General features: G+C 29.9%; 1 pseudogene across 1 annotated transcript; it reads right to left on the bottom strand.

The window, feature by feature from the left end:
• Nucleotides 1–675: 675 nt before the first annotated feature.
• On the bottom strand, nucleotides 676–764 carry BDCG_17689 (annotated as a pseudogene). Its single transcript has one exon. The product of its transcript is annotated as a tRNA-OTHER (tRNA).
• Between the last annotated feature and the right edge of the window lie 7329 nt (nucleotides 765–8093).

The raw sequence follows: 8093 nt of genomic DNA, 5'->3' as shown, positions 1-8093 counted from the left end.
TTCTTTAGACTATTTTTAATTTTTTAAAAAGTAACACTTTTTGATAATACTTAAATGAGATTTAAAGTTATTTAAAGCAATAAAAATAATTTAAATTGAGAAGTGAAAATCATGATCTCATTTGAAAAATGTGACAAGAGTAGACAGTAAGTCTCACTGAGACAGTATGAAACTACTATCTAATGTTAGAACCGTGTAATGAGATCTGTTGAATTGACAATGAGACTATTAAAAATTCTGGTTCTGATCTCAGACACAGTCACACGGTCAGTCTAATTCTGATAATAACATCTATCAATTACACAGTTACTGAGTAATGTTATAATAATATTAGAAAGTTCTACACTGTCTTAACACTATCTTGATATTTAATATTCAGTGACATGTCACTGAATATAATGATAGAACATGTGTTACAATTAGCAACACGTGACACAGGTAAAATGATGAATTCACAGTGTAATCACTGTAAATTAACCCTACGTTCTTCTCATATGAAAATACAGGTGTTGAGATCATGCCAAGATAACAAGAACATAGGAAATACAAAGAAGTGACAATTAGATACATGCGATAATAACTTCCCAGCTCAGAAACATAGAGTGATTTATTGAAGCGATTTGTACATCTCTGTATTTATTAGAAACCTGAGGTGCTTGGGTTCCGGATTTAATATATCCCCTGCGGGTTTCGAACCCACACGCCTTGATTTCCCACATCAAGGCACTATCAGGTGGCCGCATTAACCATTCAGCCACCGGGGTAAAAAATAAATAATAATTTTTAATAACACTTTATATCACATAGAACTATAATACTAACTTTAAAACAGAACTTATATACATTGATTACAACTGAAAATCAGATAAAACTATATACTTATAAAACTGAATTTAACTGCTATCTTTAAGATAATTTAATAAATTTACAGACTAAATCAATTCTAGAGTTATGAAAAATTATTAAGAGTATATATTTAAGTATTATACTGATAATATATAATATTCTGATAATTTCATTAATAGAGATAAGAATGAAGTGAAAGTTCAACTTAAGCTAAGATATTTATCACTATTATCAGAGACAATTATAAGAAGAAATAATCAAGAAACTTATAATTGTAAAATATAAAATTATTAGATAGTTTAATATCTCTGATCACAGTATATTAGAGAAGTGTAGTTTTTATAAGAAAGTGAAGAATAACCTTATATAAGAATGTATTTAGTTATTTTATAAGTATTATTAATAATTATTATCAAATTCTGATTATAGAAGTAATCACTAAATAAACTGAATAAGACTGAATTTAATCTTCAATCTCAGTCTTATTCTGATTTTGAAAGAATAATTATCTTTTACAGTTTATTCTGAGAAATTACTCTTATTTCACTGTTCTTGTATTAAATCTGATTATTTTTCACATTATTTCTTTCAGAAATGAGTCATTTTCAGATTTTTTTAATACTTGATTTTGATGAGACTCATATCAAGAAATGTATAAGATCAGACTAAATGAGATTAAATATGAAATTTATAATTCTGTCAATCAGTTCAATCTCAGCTTTGTTAAATATTTATAGATCTATTAATCAGCTATTATGATCTCACTCTGTATTAAAGACTAATTATAGACTTAATAACTGCAGTTCTCTCTGTCAGTATTAGAACTTGATAGTGAGCTTACAGACTCTAGTCTATCAAAATACTCTGTCTAGAGTCTAGATATATGTTTAAATCTGCTAGTCAGATAATTTTCATAATTATTCTCTATATTTAAGAGAGAGCTAGGCTCTGATAATAGCTCTAGTTAGAAACTAGCTTAAGTAGTGTATAATTACTACATTAGACTTGACTCTATATTATTAGAACCTTGACAGATGCATAGTAGAATAGTGAGATATTAATATTTTATATTAACTCTGATAAGTGTTTACAGAATCTTGCTTAACTAGTAACTTAGCTTGCAGTAGAGAGTTCTACTCTGTATTAAGTCTTACTAATTAAACTCAGTCTCTATTACATGAGAGCTTTTATGAGTCAGAAGTAGCAGATGTCAGTGATGAGATTCAAACTCACACATCTTTAATATATACAGTCTTAATTATCAGTCTTATTAACTGAGCCACACTGACTAGAAATAGTATTCAAATCTAGATTTATTGCATCTGAGTGTGTAACTTGTGTTATAGAAGTCTGATTATCTATTCTCTGCTAAGATATACTTAATTGCAGTATTTTCTATCATAGCTGACTCACTTATTTCTGTTTAATGAGAATGTTATATACTTCTTTCACTGTATCTAATTATAAGATTAAGCATTTTCATTCTGCTCTTAACTTAGATATAAGATTACAATGAAGATCTATAAATAGAAAGATATTAAAATCTTTTTATTTAATATAAGATAGTGTAAGCTGAAGTGTGTGAAGTATAATATAAGATTACTCACTTATTTACACTTAGTGAAGTATTTATAACACTTATCTCATATATTTACTTTTTCAAAGTTATGCATTATTCATTTGAAAAACTCATTTCATATTTATAAAAATGAATATTACTTTAAGTCTGTGAGATTCATCTTTTCATCAGCTATTTATAATGATTTTACTTTTTCATATAGAAATATAACAGATTTTAAAACTTATTAAAATTCTGTTAACTGTCTGTCTGTAAGTTCATACTTAATTTAATAATATAATTGTATCCGTGGCGGGCTGCGTCTGATCAATTATATAGACTATTCTGTTACACTTCACAGATTTCAACCGCTTCATTCTCAATCGCGTACGCTCCGATTCTCGGCCATTCTCAATCGCTGATTCTCGGTCGCCACGAACGCGTACTGTAGCGTACGCCGCTATGTAGAGTCAGATATAAGGGTAAAAACTCGTCTGATTCTCTAAAAGATGGGAGATGAGTGTACACTCTTATATATACAGTGATTGTTTTATAGAGATTAACTCTTGTAGAAGAAGTGATTATCTATAAAGAGAAGAACAGAGACTCTGTAGAGAAGAAGCAGAAGCTCTTATAGAAGAAGTAATTGCATATGAAGAGAAGAACAGAGACTCTGTAGAGAAGAAGCAGAAGCTCTCATAGAAGAAGTAATCACATATGAAGAAAAGAGCAGAGAGTAGAAGTGAAAGCTTCAGAAAACAGTAAGAAATGAAGTGAAAGCTAGAGTTGAATAGAGAATTGACTTGAATAGAAGATGAAAGCATATCACAGTTCTCTTATTCAAATGAATGCATTCATAGAGAAGAAAAAATGATGTTAAAAGAAGATGATGAGTATTATAAGTACTAGGTTCAAAGACGTGAATATTATTCAGAAGTGCTAGTTCATTTACATATACTGCAGATATCATAGAAAGAGAAGACTGAGTGATAGAATTGCTTATTCATACAAAGAATGATCAGATGTAAGAATTATTTATTCATATAAAGAGTGAAAGATGTAAGAACAGCTTAAAAAGAAATCATATACTGTAGATATTATAGAAAGAAGAGACTGAGTGATAGAATTGCTTATTCATACAAAGAATAAAAGATATAAGAACAGCTTGAAAAGAAATGATAAGAAAGAGATAAAAGTTCTTTAATCTAAAAACAGCTATAAGTGTGGTTCGGAAGAACGTACAACTGTCAGATAATAACGCGGCCGCTTCCGAACTACTAGCGTACGAATGTAAAGAGGGTCATAGCAGCCACTAATTAATTTAGTGTACAATATTACAATATATAAGAAGCCGGTGTATGCCTGTAATTGTACACTGGCTTAAGCAATCTTTGAATCACATCTGATAGCATGTCTAAAAACTGGTGAGAAGCACAGACTTCTTCAGAGCATGATAATTCTGTCTACAAAGTGATTTATAGTTATCATGTCAGAGTGATTCTAGAACATCTCAAAAGATAGTGTATAAAGAGCAGTGAGCAGAAGAGCATCTGATTAATACTGCTTCACTTGTTAAGGAAAAACTTCACACTCAGATGAATGCCATGTATATGAACAGATGAGATGTGAGAAAGAGAATGAGAGCAGTGAATCAGATTCAAAGAAGTTCACTTCCTACTTAAAGAAAGAATAAAAAGAGAGGAGTAGTTATCACTGAAGTTATACAATGATAACAGAAATCATATAATGATATAGTGATATAATGATATAGCAATAGAATAATATACTGATATAATAACACAGTGATATAATGATAGATATTGTATGATTAATAAGAAATCACTGAAATGAATATCTCTTCTAATTAATACAAATAATACTCTTCTCTGCTATCTGAACTGAAAGATATACAGAACCTCTTAGAGAGTTTACTCAAAGTAGTAAGAAAAGTGACTGAGACTGCTGAACTGGAATTGAAGCTCTGTACATGTACAAGGATTCTAAATAAGATTGAGATTTTGTATATAGAGTGACAGACTGAGATGAAAGTTAAATAATAATTGACATTCACTGCAGATCAAGCATTCACTATGAAGAGCTTCACTGACACAATCATCATCATTAATAAGAATAGAGAAAATCAGATCTTAAATCTACAGTAGAAGATCAAACATTTACACAGACAGATAACTATATCAAATCTGAAGATTTCATCATAATTGTTCATAATCTCTTCAGAAGTGTACACATCATTGAAGACTGCTGTGTAGAATGAGAATCTGAGTATGAAATACATTAAGTCAGAAGATCTGTCAGAGCTACTAAGCTTTAATAATAACTGAAAAAAATAATGCTGTAATCAGCTGACTAAGTCAGATGCAATTATATTATCAGATTGAATGTGAACTCACAGACAGACAGTTAACAGAATTTTAACAAGTCTTAAGATCTGCTACATTTCTACATGAAAAAGCAAAGTCATTGTAAATAGCTGATGAAAAGATGAATCTTGCAGATCTGAAGTGATATTCATTCTCATGAATATAAAATGAGTTTTTCAAATGAATCTTGTACAACTTTGAGAAAGTAAATGTATAAGATAAGTGTTATAAATACTTCACTGAGTGTAGACAAGTGAGTAATCTTATATCATACTTCATACACTTCAGCTTATACTATTTTATGTTGAATGAAGAGCTTTCAACATCTTTCTATTTATAGATCTTCATTTATGATCTTACATCTGAGTTGAGAGTGAAATGAAAATGCTTAATCTCACAGTCAGACACAGTGAAGAAAGTATATAATATTCTCATTGTACAGAAACAAGTAAGTCAATTATAATAGAAAATACTGCAATTGAGTATATCTCAGCAGAGAATGAGTAATCAGACTTCTATAACATAAGTCATATATCTGAATATGATAAATCTAGATCTGAATGTCATTGCTAAAGCACTGAATTCTCTGAAAAAGAGATCTTCTGAGTGAAAATCTTAATATTATGAGTATTGAGCTTGCTTCAACTGCAGATATTAAAATCATGATACAAAAGATTGCACTCAGTGTGTGCAGTTAAGAGAAGTAAGAGAGTTAAGAAACTAGCAGAATCAGTGAGCTCAGAGACACTTACTGATATTCTATGAAAAGTCTTCAAAGTGAAAGAGATGTCTGTGTTAGATGATTCTCTGAATTCTGTAAATGTAAAGAAGAAGCAGGCTTCTGAATGAGATGCAGGCAAGAATGAAGTGAACACTCATCTCAATGCCTTGAGACCTGAAATGTTAATGTATAAGAGACACTTGAGTAAGAATTGAGAGATGGCTGCAAAAGTATTAGTGAATACAAAAGCTTCTACACAATATATTAATAATTATATGATTCAAAGATTGAAAGAGATTCACTGAGTGAAGAATCTCTGATACATAAGATTATCTGATAACTGATATTTGATATCATCAGTAAAAGTAAGAGTTCTCTTACACTTCAGAGAATGATCTTGTTATATTTAGATGTGAGAGCTGCAGAATGTGAAATATAATTTTATTCTCAAACTTGATTAATTTCAAAGATTCAATCTGCAGATTCAATGATGTACATATTATATGCAGTTGACTGATAGAAAGAAAATGATTTATATAATTCTATCAACTAATATGAGAAGAATATTTCACACTTCTGATATAGAAGAATTAAATCTGCTTATATATTAATAAGTAAAGAGAATGATTTACAAGACCTCATCTGAAAGCATTCTGTATATCATACAGAACTCAGAAGCAGAGGAAATCAAGATAAAGAATATGTAAGAGAATAAGTATATAAAGAAGCTTCTGAAGAAGCATGAGAAGATCTTCTGAACAGATCTTTCACTGAAATTGCTGCTGAAATGAGGATTCATACATGAGATTGACATGAGAGATGCAAAATCAGTCAATCAGAATGCATACTCTCTGTCACAAACACATCTCAAAGAACAGAAGCATCAGATTATCAATCTTCTAGAATGTGATCTCATACAATTCTCATCAAGTGTGTGAGGCTTTCCAGTTCTATTCATGAAAAAGATGAGTGAGAAGTGATGAATATGTATCAATTATCAAGCACTCAACAAGCTTATGATCAAGAATGAATATTCACTGTCACAGATTCAATAACAGTTGAATACAGTTGAAAATGTCTGATATCTATTAAAGATTAATCTTCTCTCAGAATACTGACAGATCTGTGTAGATGAACTGTCAGTTTCATAAACTGCATTTAATATGCAATGAGAAAAGTTTAAATTTCTGATAATATTATTCAGTCTGATAAATGCACTTACTATCTTTCAAATGATGATGAATATGATTCTTCATAAACAGAATGAAACCTCATATCTTATACATCTTAATAACATTCTAGTCTTTTCAAACTCATATAATGAATATCTGAAGCATTTTAATGAAGTGCTTATTACTCTGACAGAGTATAAGCTCTATATTAAATTAACTAAGTGTGTGTTTGAAATGAAAGAGTTGAAGTTCATAGAATATATAGTGAGTGATGACTGTATACATCTCATCTCAGAGAAATTGAATGTTATAGTGAATTGATCACAGTCAAGAAATGTACATCATGTATAACAGTTTCTTGAGTTGATCTCATACTACTGCAGATTTATCAAGGATTTTGCATGAATATCTGCATCACTCTCAGATCTCTTAAAAGAAATGAATATAAATCTGTGAAAGAAGAAGTTTCATTCAATTATCTGAAATACTGTGTGTAAAGAGGCTTTTCTCACACTGAGAAAATATGTAACAACATTCTCAGTGCTTATTCAATCAGATTATAATAAACCTTTCTATATTAAGATGAACATATCTGAATGAGCTATCAGAGACATTCTTCTACAGATGAGTAAGAATGACAAGCTGCATCTGATAACATACAATGGTAGAAAACTATCAGATATCAAGCTCAATTACTCAGTGTATGAAAAGAAATTGCTAGTGATCAAGCATGTGCTGACATTGTGAAATAGATATATTGATAATAAGTATATAACAACAGTGATCACAGATCACAAAAGCCTTGTCTATCTATAATTAATAATAAAATCTTTCAAACACTTAGTATGTTGAATCTTGAAGTTTCAAGTGTACAATCTTCATATTAAATACTGAAAAGAATCAGATGCTATGATATCTGATATAATCAGTTACAGATCTGATTTCATGAATGAGAATTCTGCAAATCAGACATAAGAAATATTCACATTAAATATGCTGAAAGAATGTAAGAAATCAGAATGAGTGAACATCATGATCTCTTACTTAAAGAATAGCAAGATATTGAATAACAAGTGTCTCATAAAAGTAGTAGAAGAGATGCTTCTGAACTTTAAGCTGAGAAAATTAGAAAATAATGTTATGCTTTACTGTGATCTAGAATACACAGAAGCTCTCTATCTAGAATCTTCATTTAGACATGACTTGATGACTCATATACACAAGGAATTCAGTCACTTAGAAAGCTCTGAACTCATAAGTGTACTCAAATCAAGAGTATACTGGTCAAGTATGACTGAGGACATTCAGACATACACTCACAAGTGTCTGAATTATCAGGTTGTGAAAGAATCTAAGAAAGGGTTAGAATATGAGAAAGCATAATATCAGATGAAGTGTATAATACAATTATTCAA

The sequence above is a fragment of the Blastomyces dermatitidis genome, assembly GCF_000003525.1.
Source record: "Blastomyces dermatitidis ER-3 genomic scaffold supercont1.10, whole genome shotgun sequence".
NCBI classification, from domain to species: Eukaryota; Fungi; Ascomycota; class Eurotiomycetes; order Onygenales; family Ajellomycetaceae; genus Blastomyces; species Blastomyces dermatitidis.
This window is presented reverse-complemented; position numbering and strand designations above follow the sequence as displayed.